This window comes from Hibiscus syriacus, unplaced genomic scaffold (assembly GCF_006381635.1).
Source record: "Hibiscus syriacus cultivar Baekdansim isolate YM2019G1 unplaced genomic scaffold, ASM638163v2 tig00005459_pilon, whole genome shotgun sequence".
Classification (NCBI taxonomy): domain Eukaryota; kingdom Viridiplantae; phylum Streptophyta; class Magnoliopsida; order Malvales; family Malvaceae; genus Hibiscus; species Hibiscus syriacus.
In genome coordinates, this window is record NW_024062058.1 from 1,847,835 (window position 1) to 1,870,936 (window position 23,102).

At 36.2% G+C, this 23,102-nt stretch overlaps 3 pseudogenes; 1 reads left to right on the plus strand and 2 right to left on the minus strand.

Moving 5' to 3' along the window:
- The first annotated feature begins 780 nt into the window (after positions 1 to 780).
- On the plus strand, positions 781 to 10,237 carry LOC120199467 (annotated as a pseudogene).
- Positions 10,238 to 11,611: 1,374 nt separating this feature from the next.
- LOC120199468 lies at positions 11,612 to 13,946 on the minus strand (annotated as a pseudogene).
- A 5,393-nt stretch (positions 13,947 to 19,339) lies between these two features.
- LOC120199469 lies at positions 19,340 to 22,224 on the minus strand (annotated as a pseudogene).
- Positions 22,225 to 23,102: the final 878 nt, after the last annotated feature.

The window sequence follows — 23,102 nt, forward strand, 5'->3', positions numbered from 1 at the left end:
TTCATAATTTCAGTGGATAATGCATCAACAAATGATTCTTGTATTAAGATATTGAAGGACAATTTTGCAATAAATGGAAGACTTCTTTGCAGTGGAAAAATATTGCATGTTCGTTGTTGTGCGCATATTCTTAACATAATGGTACAACATGGTCTCCAACAAGTGCAAAGCATCATTGAAAAAGTTCATGACACAGTTGACTTCTTGAATGCAAGTGATGCACGACTCAAACGATTTGGTGAACTTGTTAGTCAATACAATGTGCAAGACCGAAAATTGATTCTTGAATGCAAAAGACACGTTGGAATTCTACATATGGCATGTTGGATTGTGCTATCAAGTTCATAAAGGTATTCCCTAGATATGCTTTGCATGATCATTATTATAAGCATTCTCTTGACGATGATGAGTGGAGAAAAATTGAAAAACTGCTTGAAATTTTGAAAGTGTTTAAAGCCACTACTAACATTATATCAGGCTCTGAATATCCAACTTCTAACATGTTTCTTGGGGAGGTGTAAAGAATTAAAGTGTTGTTGGATTCAAAATTTGAGTTTACTGATGATTTTGTTAAGAATATGGTTGATAACATGAAAGAGAGGTTTCACAAGTATTGGGGTGAATGCAATTTGTTAATGCAATATATTTAGTATTGGATCCTGACTGAAAATGAGGGCGGTAAAAATTACATTTCCCAAAATGTTTCCATCACTTTTAGTTAGGGAGAACATTAGTAAGGTCAAAGACATCATGTATCAACTTTTTGATGAAAATTTGACGATGTATTCTTCATATTGTAATGTGGAAGAAAGTGAAGAACATGCATTTTCTATGGATGTTCATGGAGGTGATGTTACATCTGGTGATTTGTATAAGCTTTTGCAAGACGTTTTTAGTGGGGAAACATCTGTACCACGTGTGAAGTCTAAATTTAATTCATATTTGGATGAGAGGTGCATCTTTAGTCAAGATGGGAAATTTGATGTCATTGCTTGGTGGAATGAGAAGTCAAACAAATTTCGCATTTTATCTAGGATAACAATAAATGTATTGGATATTCCTATTACTACTGTGGCTTCTGAGGTCACATTTAGTGCTGGAAGTCGTGTAATAGATCCTTATAGGTCTTTTCTTACTTCAGAAATAGTTCAAATGTTTATGTGTTTTGGTGATTGGTGTAGATCCCTTTATGGAGTGAAAAGAAATAATAAGGTAAATGTATTTTCTTATAACAAAGTTTGTTTACTTTTTTAAACATATGTAGACTTATTTTTTTAAATTATTGCAGCATGATGACAAACAACCGAAAGAAATTATTATATCAATACCTTCGAAAGAATCAATAATGTGACAAATTAAAAGGTTTAATATTTGAATTTGTTAATCTTATATTCTTTTACTCCATATTTAGAATGATTTCATGCTTTTTTATAGAATAATTTAATTTTATTCTTTCTGATAGGTGCTATGTATGGAAGTTTGGATATGTTGCTATCATTTTTTGTGAATTTGGACATGCATCTATCATCTTTTGTAAACTTAGACTTGTTGCAATTTTTTGTAAGTAAACTTACATATTGCTACCATATTTTGTAAGTAAGTTCAACTTATTGCTATCATTTTTTGTATTATTTTTTTGCAAGTAAACTTAACAAGCAACTATTGTAACACCCTCAATTCGTACCCGACCAGAATACGAGTCCGAGATGTCACATTGCCTTTTTAAAACAATGTGTTTATCAAATAACAAAACATTTGAACTTATTTTAAGAAAATATGATAATATATTATTAAATTATATTCGGTATAAAATTTTGAGATAAAAATGTATTTATGAACAATATTATACTGTATGAACAGTACCGTGAACAGTAATATGCTACAGTACTGATTACACAAAATTTTTAGATTACAAATAGGGAACTGATTCCCCTGCTACATTACTGCTACAATACTTCCGTAAAATGTACGTAAAACTCATAAAAATTTAACCATTCATTACTATACATTTTCATTCACTTAAATACGTTAAAAACATTAGAAAAGTCGATCAGAGTGTTTGTAACTAACAAATTATTACATTTCTTACATGCCAACATACTTTATACAATCAAAATACATATTTTATTGTTTACTTCTGATCTGATCTTTCTAGTAATGGTGTTGTCTTTGCCACTTCTATTTCTGCTCTTCTTGTTCTTAGTACCTACGTGTAAATCACTTACACGCTAAGTCATAGACTTAGTGAGGCATATAAATATAATAATTATGCATTCCTTATGAATATGAACATGCAATTTATCCATTCAATCATGTCACGTGTAATTCAATGTAAACGATAATAACATGGTAACATATAACAATAATAATGTAATTACCTTTGATAACATTTTATAAGCCCATGTACATTACTGAGAACTCAAGGCATTCGAGTACATTGAGGTTGTGCACTATTGCTGTCATCACAGCTCGTATAAGTCCCACTGAGTGGCATATGAAATTTGTCCCGAAGGACCACTGTATTGTCCCAAAGGACCTATGAGACCCTCGACTCTTGGCATGCCAACTATACCTATATCTCTCATATCATATACTATGGGCATTATTCTTATGTTGCATATGTTCATGTGCTCATGTCATTTCTCTTGTGATCACACAGCTCATATCACTTATCATATCACATGTGCATTTGAATCTATCCACATCTATCATTTATCAAATCATATGAACATATATACCTTATGCATGTATCATAATAATTATCATGTATGCATGTTCATAACTATTGTACTATAAAAATCAACATAGGAATTAGACTTATCATAACTCTTATTCCATTATATTATACTTATAATATGCACTCACCTTAGCCTTGCTGGATTTGAACCAATTCTAGAACTTATCTCTTTCTTAATTGTTTTAATCCCTCAATCGTTCTTACTTGTCACTTGTTCCGAAACTCGTTTAGGCTCGATATCTACATAAACATAATTTCCGAGACAATTATCAAAAGTCTAAACCTTATAACTTGATACTAATGGCTTAAACGAATTTAATAAACCCAACTTCAACTTTTCCTTTAGGGGGAATCGATTCCCCCCCAGGGGTATCGGTTCCCTCTGCATAATCCGTAATTTTATTGTTCAAACTTGAAAATCATCAACTCTTCACTAAATTTTCTCATACAAAGTTCCTTTCATACCACCAAACTTAACTACAACCATTTTAACTAACTTCTATCATTTCAACACTTTAAAATCTCCCATACTTCATTCAAATTCTTAAAACTAAGAATCATACCCAAATTTCAAACATGCTATTAATCAATTATAACACCCCATATACCTTAATTAACCTCTTGACAAGTCAAAAATCTTATTCAAACTTCAAAAACTCACCCATATCAAAATTTCATCTAAAAACCCATTTCTCAAATCTTTATCTAAAACATTTATCTTGTTGTTTTAATGTCATATAAGCTTGCCTTTAGCTTATATAACATCCAAACTTTTTACAAACTAAAAATCAAAGAAACGACCAAGGTTCAAATTCTTAACTTGAGCTTGGGTCTTCACGTTTAAGAGAAGAAAAAGATGAAGGAAAAAGAAAGAAGAAATGAGAGAAATTCAGAAACATTTGTTTCCTACATAAGCCCCACGTGGGTTTATAAAATAACTCAATATCCATATTTAATTATTTCCTTGATAAAAGACTCATTTGCCCTCTTAACTTCTCATTATTTGCTAATTCATCATACATGAAATATTTCCATTAAATCTCTCAACTTTTCAATTTATTTACTTTGATAATTGAAATTTTAAAATCTTACACTTAAATTATTAATCCGGTATTTAGGATGTTACAACTATAATTTTTTATATTAATTATCTTAAATTTCTTGTAATTGTATTTTTTATTTTTTAGATTTTTTATAGTTCATACATTCATAATGTATTGGTGATGGTTGATTAAAGGAAAAATTATTTATATATTTTTAAACGTAATATAAAAATTTTGTAGGTTCAAATTTGAGTTCGAGTTTGAATCGAGTTTGAGCATGAATCAAACTCAAAATTGAACTCAAAATTGAGCTCAAGTCTTGAGCTTCAATCGAGCTCCTGAATTTTTTTTGAGTTCGAGCCTTTTTCATATTTGAGTCGAGTTTCAATATTATATTTTGAGTTCGAGTTGAACTTGATAATTTTTAACTCACGAGTTTTCGAGTCGAGTTAAGCCTAATTTTAAACTTTCTAAATTCGAACAATACTCGAGTTCAACAATACCCGACGTCGTTTCCCGCACTAGCTTCACCCCTTAACCCACCCACCCACCCTGGTGAACCCTTCTACTTATACTGACCCACTCCAAGAACAACAACAACCACTCTTCATCAAGGGGACCCCAGTGGAAGTGAGCAGCAACGAAGAAGGCTTCCGAGGCGCTTGGTACTCCGCCACAATCGTCAACCCCCCCAAATCCACTTCCAAGAAGCGCAAGAAGGCCTTGGTTAGATACGAGACTCTGCTAGCCGATGACGGCTCCTCCCCTTTGACGGAATATGTTGACCCCTCTTATATACGCCCTTTGCTGCCTAATGAGAAGGGGAGTGCTCAGCAGTTTGAAGTAAACGACGTCGTCGACGCTAGATACAGAGACGTTTGGTGGACTGGGGTTGTGAGGAAGGTTCTCGAAAAGTCGAAATATAGGGTTTACTTTGATAATCCACCTGATGTCATTGAAGAGGGTTCACTGGGACTGAATCGATGGCAAATTGGTTCGACCAGAAAAGCATGTATGTGGTAACACTCCCCCCCCCTTCTTTTCTTTTCTCATTTTCAGTTCTATTGGGGGTTTTATTTTGGATTTGGGAGTTGAGTTTCTGTGTTCTTATTTTTGAGGAAAATGTTAATTTCTGAGGTTCATTTATTTTAGGATTTTTTTTCAGTGTTAATATTGCGAATCTCATTGCATGTAGCTTTTTACGATGAAATTTTGCTCTTTGAATTATGCTTTCATGACTTATGCTAAAAGCTCATATATGTGATTTACTTTCTATGTTTCTTTTGTCGTAGTTCTGTTAATTTTCGTTATGTAAATTTAGTTTGTTCTGCAAGAAACTTTGTAATTTCCTGAATGATGCATGCTGGATTAAAATGAATATATTTCTTTCTCTGCTATGTCAGATTTAACATATGTCAACTTCATATATTGTTTTTTCTGTGTGTATTTGCAAAAATTTCATCTCTTGGCATCCTCCCCCCCCCCCCTCAAAATAAAAAATAAAATGTACTAGTATGTTGTCTCTTCTTTTTAGTCATTTGAGGAATTGAAGATTGTTCAGCCTGATTGACATTCGATACCATGCGAGTGGTTTAATTTTTTTCTTTGAAAAAAATTATGTGTTCTAAAGCAATCAACAGGCTCCGTTTTTAGCTCGGGGAGAGCTGTGGAGGTAAATATTGACAATGAAAACCTACGCGATATTTGGTACCCTGCACTAGTCGTAAAAGAAAATGAGGATAATACTTTCCTGGTGAAGTATCAGAACTCTAGCACTCATGATGAGTCTGGGACACTAAAAGTTGTAGATTCCCTCCATATCAGACCCACTCCTCGATACGCAGATATAAGTTATGAACTGCTGGAAAGAGTGGATGCAAGGTATAACTTCGGTTGGCGAAGTGGAGTAATTACCAAAGTTCTTACCGGAAAAAGGTACAATGTCTTTTTTTAAGCATGGAAATGAGGACAAGGAATTCTGCCACTCTGATATCAGGCTGAACGTTGAATGGATTGATGGCAAATGGTTTAGTAAATCCAAGGAATTTCTCCTATATCTTTTTGGTGGGATATGTACTAATCTCCATTATATTCCCTTTTTAAAATTAAATGAGCTGTTTATGTTCTGTTTGTAGTACTGCACATAGGTCCAGTACTATCTTTTAATCATACTAAAAGGAAATAAATATTTGAAATGGTGCTTTTTTGGTTGTATCTAAGTTTGTTTCTGTTCATTTCAGTGATGCTCTAAACTATTTCCAGTTTGGAAAATGCTTAGTTTTTATGTCTTATCTCCTCTACTATGCTTATTTCAACTTCCTCTAGATTGATATGTTGTGGATTATCATTTCACTTTGCTTTAAAATCTGCTCAAACTTTACATGCAAATAGTTGGTGTGTTGAATCCCTTAAATGTATGTACCACAATTCCTTAGGTGTTTTGCAAGTACTTTGTTGTATTTATTTCAGGACTTCAGTTGCATGCAAGTGCGGATGGCATTTGACTATTGGTATCTTAAGCAATAAGCTTTGTGTTTCAGGAAGTCATAGTTGCGTCTGATGAGCAAGAGCAGATAGGAATTGCTCTCTGTACCCAAAACAGCAAGGTGGCTGGAGAACTTGAAAGTTCCTTGTCCACAAAAGAAAAAACTGAATATATGACTCCTTTGAAAAAGATGAACAAGAATGCTGTGAAGAAGTCAACTTCCACTGATGAAAACAATGCTTTGAACACAAGCAGGAAGAAGGTCAAACCGGAAACATCAGATGGTTACACTTCGCGCTCACGGCCTTCAAAAAAGCTAACTGAAGTAAGTGCAGTAGAGACACCGGTATCAGTCAGAGGCAGTAAGTTAAAAGCCATACATAGTGAAACATTGTGTAAAGAAGGCACTCCAAGGACTGGTGGTAAAGGTGCTAAATCCTCCAAAAAAGCTGTGGCTGGAGACGAGCATTGTCCTAAGATTGAGAGCCCGACAACAGGAGCAATAAATGTGAGTTAGATTTATTCTTTTGGAGTTTCATTGTTCATGCTAATAGTGTCAGATCTTTTTCATTTCCTCCATTGTTTCTTTTGGACATTTTAGTTTATTATTATTTGATGATGAGAAATTGATAAAAATATCACTTTAAAATATGGTGTACTTTACTACTGCTTGGTATCTGTATTGCTTCCCTGACTTGCCTTGCCTTGCCTTGAACCACACAGCTTCTGGAACTGTGTTTAGAGTATATTTTGTTCTAAAATATGCTAGAAAATCATGTGTGCCCTCAACTGTAACCTCGAAAGCCAAGTTATTCACAAAGAATTAAAAATTAGCTTACCGCTTTTAAATCATAATAACTAAAAGCAATTATGCTTACATCAAACAAATTGGCCTGCTTGACATAGTTGTTACTGCTCAGTGGGTTGTTAAGGGTTAAGCAAACTTGTTTTTCAACTGGGATATTCAATGTGCCCCACTTGCTTTGCAGCAAACTGCTTCAAATGACTACCTTTTCTGTTGACATCACCATTCTAACTGGGTAATGCTCATCGAGTATCGTCACTTCAGATTTGTTAGCTATGTCGGTCAATATTACTGATCAGCACCGTCTCTGCTACCTTTATTTCACCTGCATTTCCCCTTACTGATGCAGACAAGTAAGAGGCAGAAAGCTGGTTCAGCTGAAGGTACGGCAAATAACCTTGTGAAAACGAATGTCAAAGCTAGAAAGTCCCCGAGTAAAGGCCCACAAGTTCCAACAGGAGGTACATATACCCGTTGGTACATGTGCATCAGTTTGATATATTGCTTAAAAAATAATGTGTATTTCATATTTCAGGCAAGGATGGAACTACATGGATTGCTGAAGCTAATGAAGGGGAGATTAAAACAAAAGAAGCTGAAATGACCATCGTCATAGGATTAACAGCATTCACAAAGACTTTACAGGCTGATAATTCCCTTCAGATTCCAAGTGAGGAACCTCTGAAGGTAATGGGGGATCAAAAGATTAATGTAAATGATTCAATGAGAAATCAGAACGTGGTACGCAAAAAATTCATATTAGTCTCTGGCTCGGAGAAAGTTACCAATATAAGCTTTTAAATTTGAAATGCCTCAAATTCTTAATGGGAACAAGGTTGTCTTTAAACTTTCAGAGTATATCTAATGTTGTTTTATATATAATGCCTAATGAAGTGATAACTTTTGGGTGTTAGCTCATTTTTTTTAGAATAGAAAATTTTCTCGAGGCTTATCCCTGGACGGTGTCTTGTATCTTAAAATGTTATCAAACATGGAATGGGAATCCCCTTTATTGATCTGTGTTCCTATATCTGTTTTCCTTTATTAGTAGTTTTAAGTATTGCTCTTATATAGGAAACAAAGGAACATAAAGTTGGAACCAGCGATCTGAAAAGGAAGAGGGGAGGACCTGGTAGATCAGTAGTTACAAGTCCAAAGGCTTCTTATGCTGGTATATAAAACTTAAGCTTCAGCTTTTTGATGGGTATATGCAAATCTGTCAATGCGAATTATGATTGGTTGGTAAGGAGCAAAATGGAGCTGGAGGGTTTACTGATGAAAAAAGCTGTAAAAGATTATACGAGTGATGAAGCTGGTTTGTCAAAACATAAAGAGGTGAAAGTGTCATGTACATGGGGGTGTTTAAGTTCTTGGCTTGTCTGGTTTGTCAAAACATAAAGAGGTGAAAGTGTCATGTACATGGGGGTGTTTAAGTTCTTGGTTTGTCATTGTTACTAAAAAGCCTCGAGGAAAATATAGAACTTCTATATAAGGCTCTCTTGGTAGCATTTGGTTAAGCACTTCCAATGTTTTAACCCAAGTGTATTTGTACACTAGGGGGATGGTGAGAAGAGATATTTTACATCCCAGACCCAGAGGGGCTATAATTGGAGATAGCATTTTTTCTGGTACAGAAGTTCCTATAAAAATGGGAAATGCCCTACCTTTGAGTGAGACTTGAACTATTGATTTACATAATTGGAAGTAACCAGCAGTTTTCATTTTCATAAATGATTTTTCCAAGTAGTGTGCTAATTGATGGAAGAGTAGTAGGTGTAATGGGAGCAATTTCCATGAAAAAGGGTTTTGGCTAGTGATTCATATGAAAGAAGGTGATATTTTTGTTGCATGGGGGCTGGGGGAGGGGAGGGTGATGACGAGAAGACAGGTTATGCATGTACCCACAACTTTTTCTTCTTGTTTCTTATGCTGTCTTTTGCCTGACTTGATGTAAATATGCTATCTTTTGCAACTTATGCTTACCTTATATATATTGTAAATTAACATCCTATCTGTTAATTGTATAGCCACTGAAGATTCTAGAGGAAGGACAAGTGATGATTACAAAACAAAAGAGGTTCACATGGTGGCTTCTGGGATTTCCGATTTGGCTGATGAGGATCAACCTCTGTCAACTTGGATAGGAGGAGTGCACACTTCAGGTGATGAAGAATCAAGTAAGATGTGTCTTCAGATTTATGAATGTCGTTTATTTTCTGATTTCATTTGCCTCTCACTTAGTGCGTACATAAATGTAGACTGTCACTTGGCTTTTATATTTATGACATTTTTAGCATCATCTTTTTCTAGGACCCTCCTCTGCTAGGCTTGTCAACGGATGGTGTGGGGAAAAAGGATTGGTTGATGTGCCAATTGAATCTCTTGAAATTGATGTGAGTGGCAGAAGTCCATTGGTTAATGATCAGAGTTTGCCTTTTGTGAAAAGATCACCTGTATGGAGAACAATTGAATCTATGGATGTTTTCCAAATTGTGCCTCAAAAGCCACATTTTCTACCTTTGGCTGAAAACAGAGAGGAGTTTCGTGAAGGATCAGCAATTGGTATCATGGTATCCTATGCTAGTTTGTTTGAGAAGATATCCACGTTGCACTTTGATGAACCTAGAGATACATTTGACAGCATTTTGGAAAGTCTTAGTGACTTGGAAAAACATGGATTTGATGTCACTCTGCTTCGGCACCGCTTGGATAATCTAGTTTCACTTAAAGAAAGACATAATCAGCATCTAGAGGAGAGACAAATTGCTGAAAGGGAGATAATTGAGAATACAAAGGAGGTATCTAAATTCGATGAAGAGATGGAAGAGATCAAAAAGGAGATTACACAATTACAAGAGAGACATGCTTCCATAAAATCAGAGAAGGAGAATAAGAGTCTTAAGGTGGGTAGTTTGAAGTTGAATGTTAGTGCTCTAAACAAACTTATTCAGAATGCACCTCATGATTTTAAGAAAATAGCTACTGCCTCGTGGAAGTTGCGATGATCAAACTGACGGCGCTATGCATTGATCTCATGTTCCTACTGCCAAGAGCCTTGGGTCGCAGGTATCAATTGTTGTTAAATATGTGGATTCAAACTGTTTAGGGTAACATTAGTAGAGGGACTATTCTGATTCATGGATATGAATGTATTAGATGTTTCATGCACATATAATATGTTTGGAATCATGTTTGGTAAGTAGGTCTTCTTTTGAGTCAAAAACTTGAACATGCTTCCCTAGACTAAAACTAGTGAAATACTAACCTTTCCATAGTCCCTTTTAATGGATCTTCATTTCCATGTTTTCTTTTATGAAAGAAATGGCATTATTGATGCTGTCCTCACCATCTAAACTTGTAAACCTATTATAATTGGTAATGGGGTTGCATGTCTTCTGCTATTATTCCTTCTAATGAACAATAATTATTATTATTTATATGAGATCTCTCAATATTCTATAATGAATAATGATATTAAATTCTTTAACACATCGAAAATCGAAGTGAGATGAGTTTTTTTTAAGAGTAGCATCTATTGTGAAGTAATGTCCAGAGTTCTGATCAACAAGTTATGTACAATTATGTTGATACCACATGCATTATATCTTTTGTTAATTTACATCTGTCACGATTTGATTGCACTTTTCAATACTATGGCCAAATGGTAGTTGGGAAGGATCAAATTAAATGAAAAAACACAATCAACAAGATATTATAATCTTCTGAGACGTTCCCATGAGACAACTCAAATATATATATATATATATATATATATATATATAATTCATTGTGATGTCCCAATCTTTATTTAGAATATGTCACCTGTCATCTATATTCAAGGGTAAAAGATAAATAAACTCTCAAAAGTAATTTATTAGAATAAAATTAGCTGATCCTATTCTATATGTAATGGGTGAGGGGGAGATAATGTAGTAGGCTGACCTCCAACGCCAAGTTGAGAGCAGTTTTCGTAGAAGACCTCCGGCAGTCAAAATTATGAATTGTCTACCGTGGGACTCGATCCCACGACCATAAGGTTAAGAGTCTTGCGCTCTACCAATTGAGTTGGACGAACAATTCAAAAGTAATTTATTAAAATGTTCTTCCAAAAATATTTAATTCAAAACTAAAATGTTTATTTTCTATAAATATAAAATTTGGTATTAAAATATTAACTTAAAATTTCAAACCATCACGTTCCTTTTGAACTTCTTTCATATTTATTTCGTTACGAAATATTAATTTTGAAATTTAAATTATTTTCATTGAAATACTTTGACGAAACTAACGTTTGTTATCATATAGAACAAAATAGTATAAATTAACGAATATGCTAACACAATATTTATTATTATGATTATATGTGAATTCTAATTATGGGTTACCAAAATAAAACATAAACTAAATCAATACATGATGTTAAAAAAGGGTTGAATAATTAAAATAGAACAAAAATAATAGTTGAAGTACGAACCATTAGATTAAACATATAGTTTACCCATTAGAATAACATGCTCAACCGTTTTAAATGCGTGCAATTTTCACAAATCCCAGTGCAACCAAAACGTATTGAAAACTGTTCCTTCATTGCCTGCCAAGATCAAGTACTTGTCTATTCTCGTAAGCCTAGTGCAACCAAATCCCAGTGCCTTCCCAATCTCACTCTGCACATGGTTAGCCACTTCGAACCTCGATGCTTCTCTGTTATTGGCACCAGAAGGCACGCCCGGCACACCGGCAAGGACCTGTACTTTGTAGCTCGGACGTGGGTTCATGATGAAGAAAAGTGGGTCCAAGCATTTCAAGCCTCCTGCTGTTGTTCCATAAAACATGCCAACATGGCTGTCCATGGCAACAGGGATTATACTATCGCTCATCTCAGCAAACAAAGGGCTGAACCTCAACAGGTAAGGCTCCCTACACGTGGTTCCTTCGGGGCAAACAACTAGGTCCCCTTGCTGTAATAGCTTTCCCATCATCTCACCGTCTCGATCACGATCCCTGGTTAATCTCACGGTTTTGATATGCGCTAACAGCTCCGATACCCTGCTTAAGCTGTAAGTAACGGCGGTGATATCTTTTTATAATGAAAACGATAGGTAGAGTGGTGTTCTGTGGTTGCAAACGTAAGGATCCTTGGTTTTCCGAGTGATGTTTAAGTTTTCCAGTGACGGGTCGGAAGAAAGGGAGAGGTGGAACCCGGTGTAGGCTAACATGGGGATTGAAAGTTTATGGGGAAGCATTAAGCCAATGATGGCTCGGACGATTGAAAGGGTGAAGCTGAAGGGGGGCCACATGAACATGGTGAGTGTGGCTAACGGTGTTGGGGTGAAAGCTAGTCTCCCATCGTGGAAAATGAGTGGTTTCATGTACTCCTATCTTGCTACGTGTTGCCAGCTTCTTTTCTCGGCTCTTCTCACCAGGTAGATTTCCTGTTGCATCAAATGCAATAATTTAGCCATGGCTCTAATTCTGGTTTTAGTCACTCTACTACACTAAAATTGAGAGAGTAAAAGAGTGTCAAACTTACATTGCAATGAGAAGACAAATGATGTTGAAGTGATTCCTTGAAGCTACTGATGCCAATAACATCACGATAACTTGCCAGATTTTCTTGGCTTCCGATCATGTCTCCTTAGAATTTTTCATTCAATAAAAACTGTATAGTTGGATTCAGAATAATGAGATAGTAATTTAAATTTGTATTCAAATTTTTAGTTTTTCATTATTAGAGATAATTTATAATTGATGGATACTAATTTTAAATGTTGTAGGGTGCTTATCAATCGACTCTCGAACCTTTTTAAAAATAAATAAATAAATAAATAAATTTCTGATTACACGTAGATCAATATATCTTTTAAAATGACGTTTTTTTAAAAACTCTTGCCATCACTCGAGGAATATTGCTTAAACCCACTTTTTTATCCGCTTTCTCCAACATCTCGAGCGTTCCCAACGCGACATCCTCCAGGAAAAACTTCGGCAAAACAGCACTTCCGACTTTGAAACTCTTTGTCTTTATCCCAAAGAAGCAAACGAATACCATGATCCTCAGCCCCATTTCTTCACTGGCAAGGCATAGAAATGGGTATAAAACAAAGAGAAGAAAAGCCCTGATCAACCCTCCGGCTTCGAAGGCCACGAGCATGAAGGGAACAGAGATGATGATTTCAACAAAGCCTCTTCGACACTAAAAACCACCAGGGTCTGGTCTTTTGATAGATTCGACGATCTTTGAGCGGAAGAAGGGTACTTGTGGTATAATATTTGACCTTCGTTTGCATGAAGATTGCTCACGTCTCTGTGGAGAGCTTTGGGGTTTAGCTTGTCTGAATACTACTCGATAGAGGGAGAAGAAGAAGGAAAATAGTGCATGAAAAACTTGGCCATTTTTTTTTTCTAGTTACAACAAAAGGTATTCGTGAGTGAAGATGTACCTATGTTTAGTTGTTATATGAAGAGTTCAAACACAGTTTAAGCCGACAGGCCCACTGGTATAAACACAACACGGTTACGACTTACTACTTACGAGTTGCAGATATTGAATAAGGATCGGGTATCCATGATGCCATAGGAAAACAAAGAGAAATCAATTAATGACGAGCAGCTGAAACCAGTCAATAAGATGGGCCAGTCAACAAACAGTAGATGGACGTGAGATCTTACTGACAAACAATCTTTCATAAAATTTATTTATTTTTGAAACAATTTAATCAGATAATAACCCACCTGCGACTTATAGCCTGAATACAGAAAACAACAACCTGAAACATGCAAGCCAGAAAATCCTATACACTAACTGTATTGTCACGGTCAACATACGACGAGAGAAGAAGACCAAAAGAGCTCTTGACTGGAAATACTGTCAACCATCTCAATCAACGCTCTTGACTTATAACTTTCGTATTGTTTGAGTTCTTTTAAATTTTGAGTAAATTGGACTGCGATCAGTATAAATTTCCACCATCATATTTGAATTGGCAAATTTACTGGGATAAAGTAAGGAGAAAATGGATACACGAATTGGCAAATTTATTGGGATAATGTAAGGAGAAAATGGATTTGTATGTAAAATAGAGTAAATGTTACAATATTAATTAGAAATTGTGTGAATCATCTGATAATTTTAGGAAGACACGTGAAAGATACGATGTATTTCCACATTAATTCTCGTGCTTATCTTCTTCATCTTCTCAAATTCCATCAATGGTGTTTGCTAACCCCCACATCTTTTGTTCCAACAACAACCCAAGTAAGTTCATCTTTGACTATCTCAAGGACACCAACAACGGCATTATTATTTTTACATCTAGAGACATGCACGAAGGTTGGGAAGATGTCAGGTCTTTCATGCGCCTTCATAAAGACATCGGGTGGTCCATGTGTCTTTCTCAGTCCACAATAAAAAAACATCCTACTTGAGAAAATAAAGTCTAGTCCTTGCTTGGAAAATTCTTTTTGTGATTTTACCTATTTGAATTTTTATTTGATATATATATATATATATATATATATAATTAAATATATATATTTTTAAATGAATTGAATATGTAAAATTTTAGTTTCGATTTTTTTTATATTTAAATAAAATAAACTAATCAATTTAAAATATCTCCTCTCCAATATATATATCTAATAAATTAACATAATATTGTTCCATGTAGGTAGTATTGTCACTGATTTGGACACTAAATAATAAACACCTTACCCTCCTAATATAAAACTCGAAGTGAATTTTAAATATGACATACGGACATGGTTCCAGCTACGCCTTGTTCCGTCGTCAACAAAGTTAAGCTTGGTTGTTTGCAATTTGCAAGCAATTATTATACCCTAAAAGTATTGGGGGTGCAGTTAAAATGGACTTAAACTGGAAACATCGTTCTTAATTGTTAATTTATGACAGAGATCGGAAGGCTCTTGCTTTTTCTTTCACAATATTCGTTTCCCAGGTCTTAATTAAGTTGGGAGATAAGACCAAACCAAAGCCAGACCAACCGGCAACAAAGGACCCCAAAAGGTCCAAAATTGAAAATTAACACATTTAATCTTTTATACTTTTCGATTTAGTCCTAGTTTTATGATTGAAAAATAAAAACCAGAAAAATGAATTCATTTTAGTGCCCTTTCCTTTACATTGCATGCTGATTGTGTGAGGCTTGGCATAAGTCACAATAGATGTTTTTGAACCTTATCTATAACGCGACTGATGCATTTTCGTTGCATGCTGAAACGCAGCTAAACTATGCGGGAATATTTGGTAGTGATAAAACCAGAGTGCGATGAACTTGATGGCTGTGGGCATCTGATGTTCGAGAGGATGCACGTATCTGCTATTTTGTTTGGCATGCCTGCCGGATATGAATCCGGTATAGTTGTCATCACCTCGACCTGACAAACATACAGCATACGGTGTTTATAGTATTCTCGTTGACACCAAAGCTCGCCAAAAATAAACAATCATGTAGTTCCTAGTGAGTGTCGTGGCAGTCCAAAATCGAACACATCAACCTCAAGACATGTCGAAAGTTAAAAGGCACACCAAGGTAGACTTCTGGGATTTTATAAACCACTTGCCACAATATCAGTTGAGGCATCATTTTCGATCACCATTCAGGGATGGAGATCGTGGACGATTTAAAGGGTCCATGCGCAATTACTAAATGTAATCATTTTCTTTTTTGACAACCAAATACATGTTTTTTTTATTCTATCACCACCAGTTCAACACACCCTAACAATGGCAGGTTAAACCCCATTGACTACCAGATATTTTCATGCATTAATTTACATTACTAACTAAACTGTACAATAACTGGGGCTAGGCATTCAGTTCATGTATGCAGAAATCAGCATAGCTCGCAATCAAAATTTTGTTTACGTTTGTTAGACCAAGGAAACCATTGTACGTGACTATGCATAATTCAACATTGGCAACTTCGGCAGCTATTTTTCCACTTCGTCAGGCAATTTTTCTGGTTTCTTCCCAATAACAGAACCAGAAACCTGCTGCTCTAACAAGCTGCATCATTTACAAGTAACATTTGGAAAATCTATTATTGCATTTTTTATCACCGTTCACAAAACATGGACATGCCTTCGAACTGATATTTAGAATGAGGAGAAAGTGAAAGGAATATGTACCCGGGAAGATCATGGTCGTGATTTCCAGTCATAGGAAAGCTCTTGTAGAACTGAACAGAAATCAGGCCTTCGCCTGAGCCAACTGAGGGTGCAGGAGACCCCTCTGACATCACACTTGCACCTTGTCTGGTACTTATACCTACAAGCAAAGCAATGTCACAGATCCCAGAAATTGCAGCTTCACAGAAGGAAAATTTGGATTGTGAACCTCAAATTTTGCATACAAAGGAGGGGAAGACAAAATTAATAGCAATTGGCTAAGGCATAAAATGCTTGTGAACATTTTCATAGGAAGGAAAAAGAAAATAGAGGAGCGAAAAGAAGACAATCTTCAGGGCACCAATCTGAGCTGAAAGCATGCTTCTTTGTACTACCTTGAAACATTCAAAACAAGAACTGCAAAAGCATTATTAATGAAACTGTGCTCCGTCTACGAGTCAAAATTTCAAGATAACGGCTACAAGAATTGGTGAATAAGCAAGTCAATAACTAGGAGAAAACAACCTTAAGTGGTGTTAACACGTTAACAATTTCTTTCAATCTAGACTGCAAAATAATCACTCCATTCACAGCTCAAGAACTCTAAGTTTAAAATAAGATTTAATGCTTCTATAATAATCAACTTCATATGGCATTCCTGATATCCTTTTTACGACATTTTCTAGGCAATTTAGCTTTTCCTAGTTCCAGGCAAACAAATCAATAAACAGAGAGTCGATGTAACAGTTTTCAATTTTGCTTTCATTTTACAGATGATTTTGCAATACTTGGGGAAAATCTTGGAGAAGTCGAAATTGTATTACAATGTCATAATACTAGACATGTCACATTGTTGAAGCAGAGACACTCAAGTAACTCAATAAAGTTAAGATTCATAATCTATGTTATAACACAAATTGAGCTTATTCAGCAAGCTAAATCTTTCTGGTAATTGGAAACAATGAAAAAGTTATTTGAGAAAACTGGGAAGCGAAAGGGTAGGTTATTCAAATTTGAAGCAGATAAACCAAGGTATCTTGTTATTTCCCATATTGGTACTGTACAGTCCATGATATTTATAACAGTAATTAGGATAGGAGTCAAATATTTATCCGAGGACAAGAATAATTCTTAAACTCAAAAGATGTCAATTACCTTGAAAGAGTATGACAAAGCAAAAGAGAACTGTGAAGATCATAGCATAAAGGCTAGTGCTTGATGATGAGGCTTTGCGTCCTTCATCCTCTTCATTGTTTTAATCCGTTTCATCCTAGCACGTTTTCTCATGGCAAGTTCAGCAATCTCCCTCACCAACTTCTGGTCAGCAGCATCCAACAATGGACCTTTTGGAGGCCTAGGTGGTTTGGGTGATTTCCTAGTGTTTGTCTTCTTGCACTTCGCTTCCCCTAAGTTCTTCTCTGCTAGCACCACGAATTCATGATTCTCTTCTCCTTCCGAATTTTTGTCTGTCAGCAACTCTACATTCTCACCCTCAACTCCCCCGAAACTCGAAGAACTACTACATGAGTTTATGCCCCTTTCACCCTTGACTATTCTATCAAAGCTCCAAAGATCACACCAAACTCCATTCAGAGTTCTTTTGTTTGTGAACTTGATGAACCACGATCTTTTGTTCTTTCATCTTCACTGGTAGTCCCACCACTTTCGAGATCTACTTCGATATCTCTTTCTCTTGCAAGCAAGGGATCCATTCAAAATAAAACCTCTAATTCTTCCTTAACATAAGATAATTATGTTCCCCACGTCTAAGAAATATCACACAGCAAGTCTCACCAAATCAAAAACAGAACAGTCCGCACCACAGTCCAGCTAAAATTTGAAACTCTAAGCAAGCGTATAATCCTGCATTTGTCAATGAAATATCGGATATTAGTAGCCGACTATGCACGAAAACAAAGGACCGTTCACATGCTAATTCCAAGGGGAAAAAGATACAAATTTTATGAATCGTGAATGGTTAAAGCTTCATCATCTGATACCCAAAGGAACAAACCAAAAGATAAAAGGAATTAAACAAGTCATCATCATTTTAACTCAAGAAAACTTGATTTTTTATTATAATTTTCTAGACAATCAGATGTGAGACAACAATCAATCAGCTCACAGCCTCTACGTTATAATGCAGCTACAGAAATAGACTAAAAAGGGGGAAGGAATCGAAATCGAAATAAACCCAGAAAATTATACCCTTTAAGATAACCCCCAAAAAAAACAGGGGAGAATAAGCCGCCGACAAAGTGGGGAAAAACACACTTCATAGGGAAAGAAGAAACATGTAGCAATAAGAAAATCAGAGGAGAAAATGGAATGTACCTACGACCCAAGTGAAACGAAATTCCTTCGTTGAGTTCGTCTAATCTTATTTATTTACCCGTACGATTAACTAGCTTCTTTTTAAAGAAAGTGGCCTTTATATTTCGAAAAAAATCAGAAATTAATATTTTTCTTTAAAGAAAAGATCTTTAAAAATATAGTAAACCACCGAAATTGCAATCATAAAGAACCAGTCGTTGGTCTTGTCTTTGTACGAACGTGTCGCTACTCGCTACTCCGGTGATGGTAGCGGGCGGCCTTGCCAGGGGAATAAGTAATATTCCTATGTTATTATTTGACTATTCAAAAGAAGAAATGATTCAATCAGTGTCCAAATTGATAAGTATATTTTAAATTATTAGAATTAATAAAATCATCAGTTAACGATTAAAATTTTAATGGTCCCAAGATTCCTGCATTCAGCTGAAAATATAAGTGAAAGGAGAGGAATAAAGGCATCTTTTGGAAAATATTTCAAGGTTATGTCGGGTTGAAGGTCAATCTTTAATGTATCCCCACTAATTGATTGAAATACGTGGGGGAAAAAAGAAAAGAAAACAAGTTCATTCAACCTGAATTACTTGATTCGATTCCGTAAATAGTATTTATAATCTAATAAAATTATCATTCAACGTAAAATTGCTCGACTTCCCCACTGAGCCAAATCCTAAGAACATCACAACGATAGATAAAGCAAAAGGCGATGGCGTTATAAAACAACAACATATAAAATGTGTGAAAATGCCAACCAAGTTGGGCATTCATGGTAAGACGAATGTTGATATGTAAATACATCCCTATTACATTGCTTATGAATCCTGGTATGCAGCCCACATATCAACGTAACCCTTTAAAGAACGCGGAAGCTTCTTCTTCCAGGCATCAGGATCGGGCACCGCCAATTCACCGGTTAAAGCGAGGGAACTATTGTCATCCTTTGCATTCTCCCAAGATTCAATACGAAGAGCTTGTCACCAAAAACTCTATGCATCACCTTCAAAGTCTCTTCCATCACCATCTTTCCCATTTCTCTTTTCATCCTCGGCCTCCACGCAACTACCACCTACGTTCACCGTGATTCTCCCGCCTCTCCTCAGGCTCTTCCTTAACTTCTGCCACGTGGTTGGATCCTGAAGCTCCGGTATCAAGCTGCCTTTACAGAATAAATCCACTAAAATACCTGCAAACCCGTTTCTAATACTAGCACTTAAAGCGTTTCCAATGTAAATGTAAAGCCTATCCGGGTATTGTTTTTCTAGCTTTTCAAGGCCAAAATATTATATTCAAACTTCAACCACAGAGGGGTCAAGTTCCCATCCATGTATTCTCAATTCAGGGTATAATTCAAGCATCAGGCGAGCTGCGGAGCCTGCCCCAAAACCTAGAATGCAAACAGGTCCAGGGGTTAAAATGGGAGGCAAGGTAGCAAAAACGTCGAAGTGTTGGTGAGTGATTTGAAGAGGAATGAAATGCTGGGATGTTTCCAGGGGAATCGAGGAGTAGAAGCCTAGAGCCGGCAAAAGGGTGGTCGGCTCTTCGAGAAACTTGTAGGACACTGATATGGTTGTGCCTCGTTTTGAATTTGGCAATGACTTTGACATCATTGATTGGGATTCCGCCGTCTTGGGTTTTTGTTTGTGGCTTGTACCGATGGGTTTGGTGACATCGGCAGTGGTTTCAAATCGAATATAACGATCTGTCGGTATGCTAAAACAAGGCTACTGGCGTCAAGGGTGCACCGGCAGTAGTCCCCATAGGTCGAGGATACCACGGTCGGCCTGACATGACTTTAAACGGCCGGCGACGACGTCGACGGAAGAGAGCAGCAACCGGCAGAAGGTTTCCACGGCCAAACAACGCCGTTCAGCCACGACCCAGGCCATTCGAGTCTTCCCCCGACGAGCGCTCGATCCTACCCCGGCCATACACGACCGACGCCAGGCCCCATGGCGACGAGAGCGAGCCAAGGCTCACTAGTTTCACAAACCAGTGCCGTTCAACGACGACGATGGCGATGGGAAGATGACGAGGTACATGAACAACGATCGATGACCTTACCTACGAGACCCGATGACGAATCAGCGGTGAGGGCAAGGAGCGGGGCTGCTGCAAGGTTTCGACTCAAGGGTTTTATTTTTTAGAAAATAAAGAGCGCGCAGTGCAGAGAAGATATAATCGGGGAGGAAGAGTTTAGTTGAAAAGAAAATTGAGTTAATTACAAAACAAGCCATTGAAAATTATAGGGTTTTGGAAAAACGGATTCACTCCTTTCAATTTTACAATTTGGTACTGATTATAATTTAGGAATTTAGGTTAAAATTTCCCAAATTTTAGGGTTTTTAATTTGGGGGTAAAAATGAGGTGTTACAATAAGACACTTCCATGATCAATTAGCTTCAAGACACGAGATTTATGGGCAGTAGTCAATTCTAAATGTTACATCATTTCAATATCTTAGGGTAATAGTCAATTTTAAATGCTACAATCAGTTCAGCCTTACTGTCTTACATGGAATACAACATATATCTATAAAAGCCACCATCAATCACTAGCAATTACCAATAACTCTGTAACGTCCTTGGAAATTTACATTTTCGACAGCATTGGAAAACTGTTGAAGTTGTGTAAGACCATCCGTCAAATAAAAATATCCATGCTTGATGCATTAAAAATGCATGCAACAATAAATTCCACACTCGTGGGAAAATATAAACAAGCATGATCGAAAGCCTGTAAGATTCTTCCAACCACAAATAAGGCTGAAGCAAGTGAATAAGCTTATAGCATTGCCTTCCTACAGAGCATGATAGAACACTAACAACGGCATGTATGCAACACAACAAAGGTTGACCACATTCCCATCTTTTCAAGGAACTAATGAGAGCATAAAAAGTTAGACTCGTTACTCAAGCATTTAACACAAGGTTGTAGTTGAAATGAAATCTCAAATTTATGAAAATGTTGCACATAAGTAAACAATATTCAGAGAAAATACCAAATTGCAGAAAAGAGGGAAAATGAGACTTTATTTTTGCAGTGATTAAAATACATTTAGGAGATAATATTGTTTAGCAAGGACAAACCACGCGAACACGCAAAAGCGACATTGTAGAGTAGATTAAACTTCATATAAATTACATTGCTTTGAAATTCTCAAATGGCCGGTGTCTATACTTTTCAGCCATAAGAAAAATGATGAAATGATGTATAATTTACATAGACGAATCAAGAAATACCTGGGGTCCATGGGAAGAAAAGTAAGCTTTTCTCCAAGATTGGCCCATACAGAATACGCATACAACAGTCCTTGTTTGATCATTTGCAGTGGATGCTAGTTTGGCATTCGTGCTATACATGATAGTGCCTTCACCATTCAGAACGTTCATAACTATATCCACAGGCAAGTCATTGGATAAACTGTAATCTACATTGATTTGTCCACTAAGGAGATACTCGTCTCCTTTTAGATAGATGGGCTATAGGAATGAAATAAGTGAAGCCAATAACTAATATATTAAGGAAAGAACTGCAATTTATATGTCAAAAACCACAACGTATAATTCTATACCAATGGGTTAGATGTACCAATCTTCATTGATGAGCTACCAAGGGAAATACACGAGTTAGCAAAGTGAAGTTTATGAACTCCGGGGGATCCAACACAAATATGATGGGAACCTTTCTGCAATTGCATAAGTGTTGGTGTGAGTTCCTTGTAGAAAAACTCAAAAATACTGGCATATAATTAAGTGAGTTTTTACGGATGACCGATGAAAATTTTTCCAAACAAAGACTAACCTTAATTTTCAAATTTATAGGTGAATCATCTTGTTGTGTCAAGCATGCATCTACATCATGGATTCATGGGTAGAGACAACATTAACCAAATAACCCTTCTGAACAAATTTAATGTCTTCAATACCCTCAGAACCAACATTCAAGTCAATGAAGCTTTGCTTCCAGCACCAGTTATCTTCCTTGGACGCACCTCTTGGAGATGTGTGTTTGGCCTCAAAAGACAGAACAATGTTACAGTATAAGCAGAAATGATAAATCAAACTGCACATACAAAAATATTTCAATATATCAACTAATACAAAAAGTCAGGTTCAAGGCACCCTACCCCAAGCCTTTACTTTCCTGGCAAAACATCAGCAAACAGAAATTGGCTGCTGTCGCCGGTCAAACTCACCATTTTTCTCCCTTCCTTGCGTTGTCCAGCTAATCTCACAAGGGTAACAGAGACAGAAGAACCACATTTCTCCTTGCAAACTACAGTACCATGGACATTGACTAGTGCCTTAATCATGTCAAGGGGGGAAAACACAACAGTCAAAACTAATTTAACCCAAATTGCTCCAACCAACACGAGATTTCTTGCTTTCATAAGTTCATTAAAGAAATTCATTAGTGAAGAACTACTCCAGACTTGTTTACAACTTATTTGAACAAATTTGAGGGGGTGAAAGATAACACAATTTTTAGAAGGGATAACACTACAGTCAATACAATCTGCACTTATAGAGACTTGGGAGTGGGGAAATTTAATAACTTACTAATCGACCAGCTTAA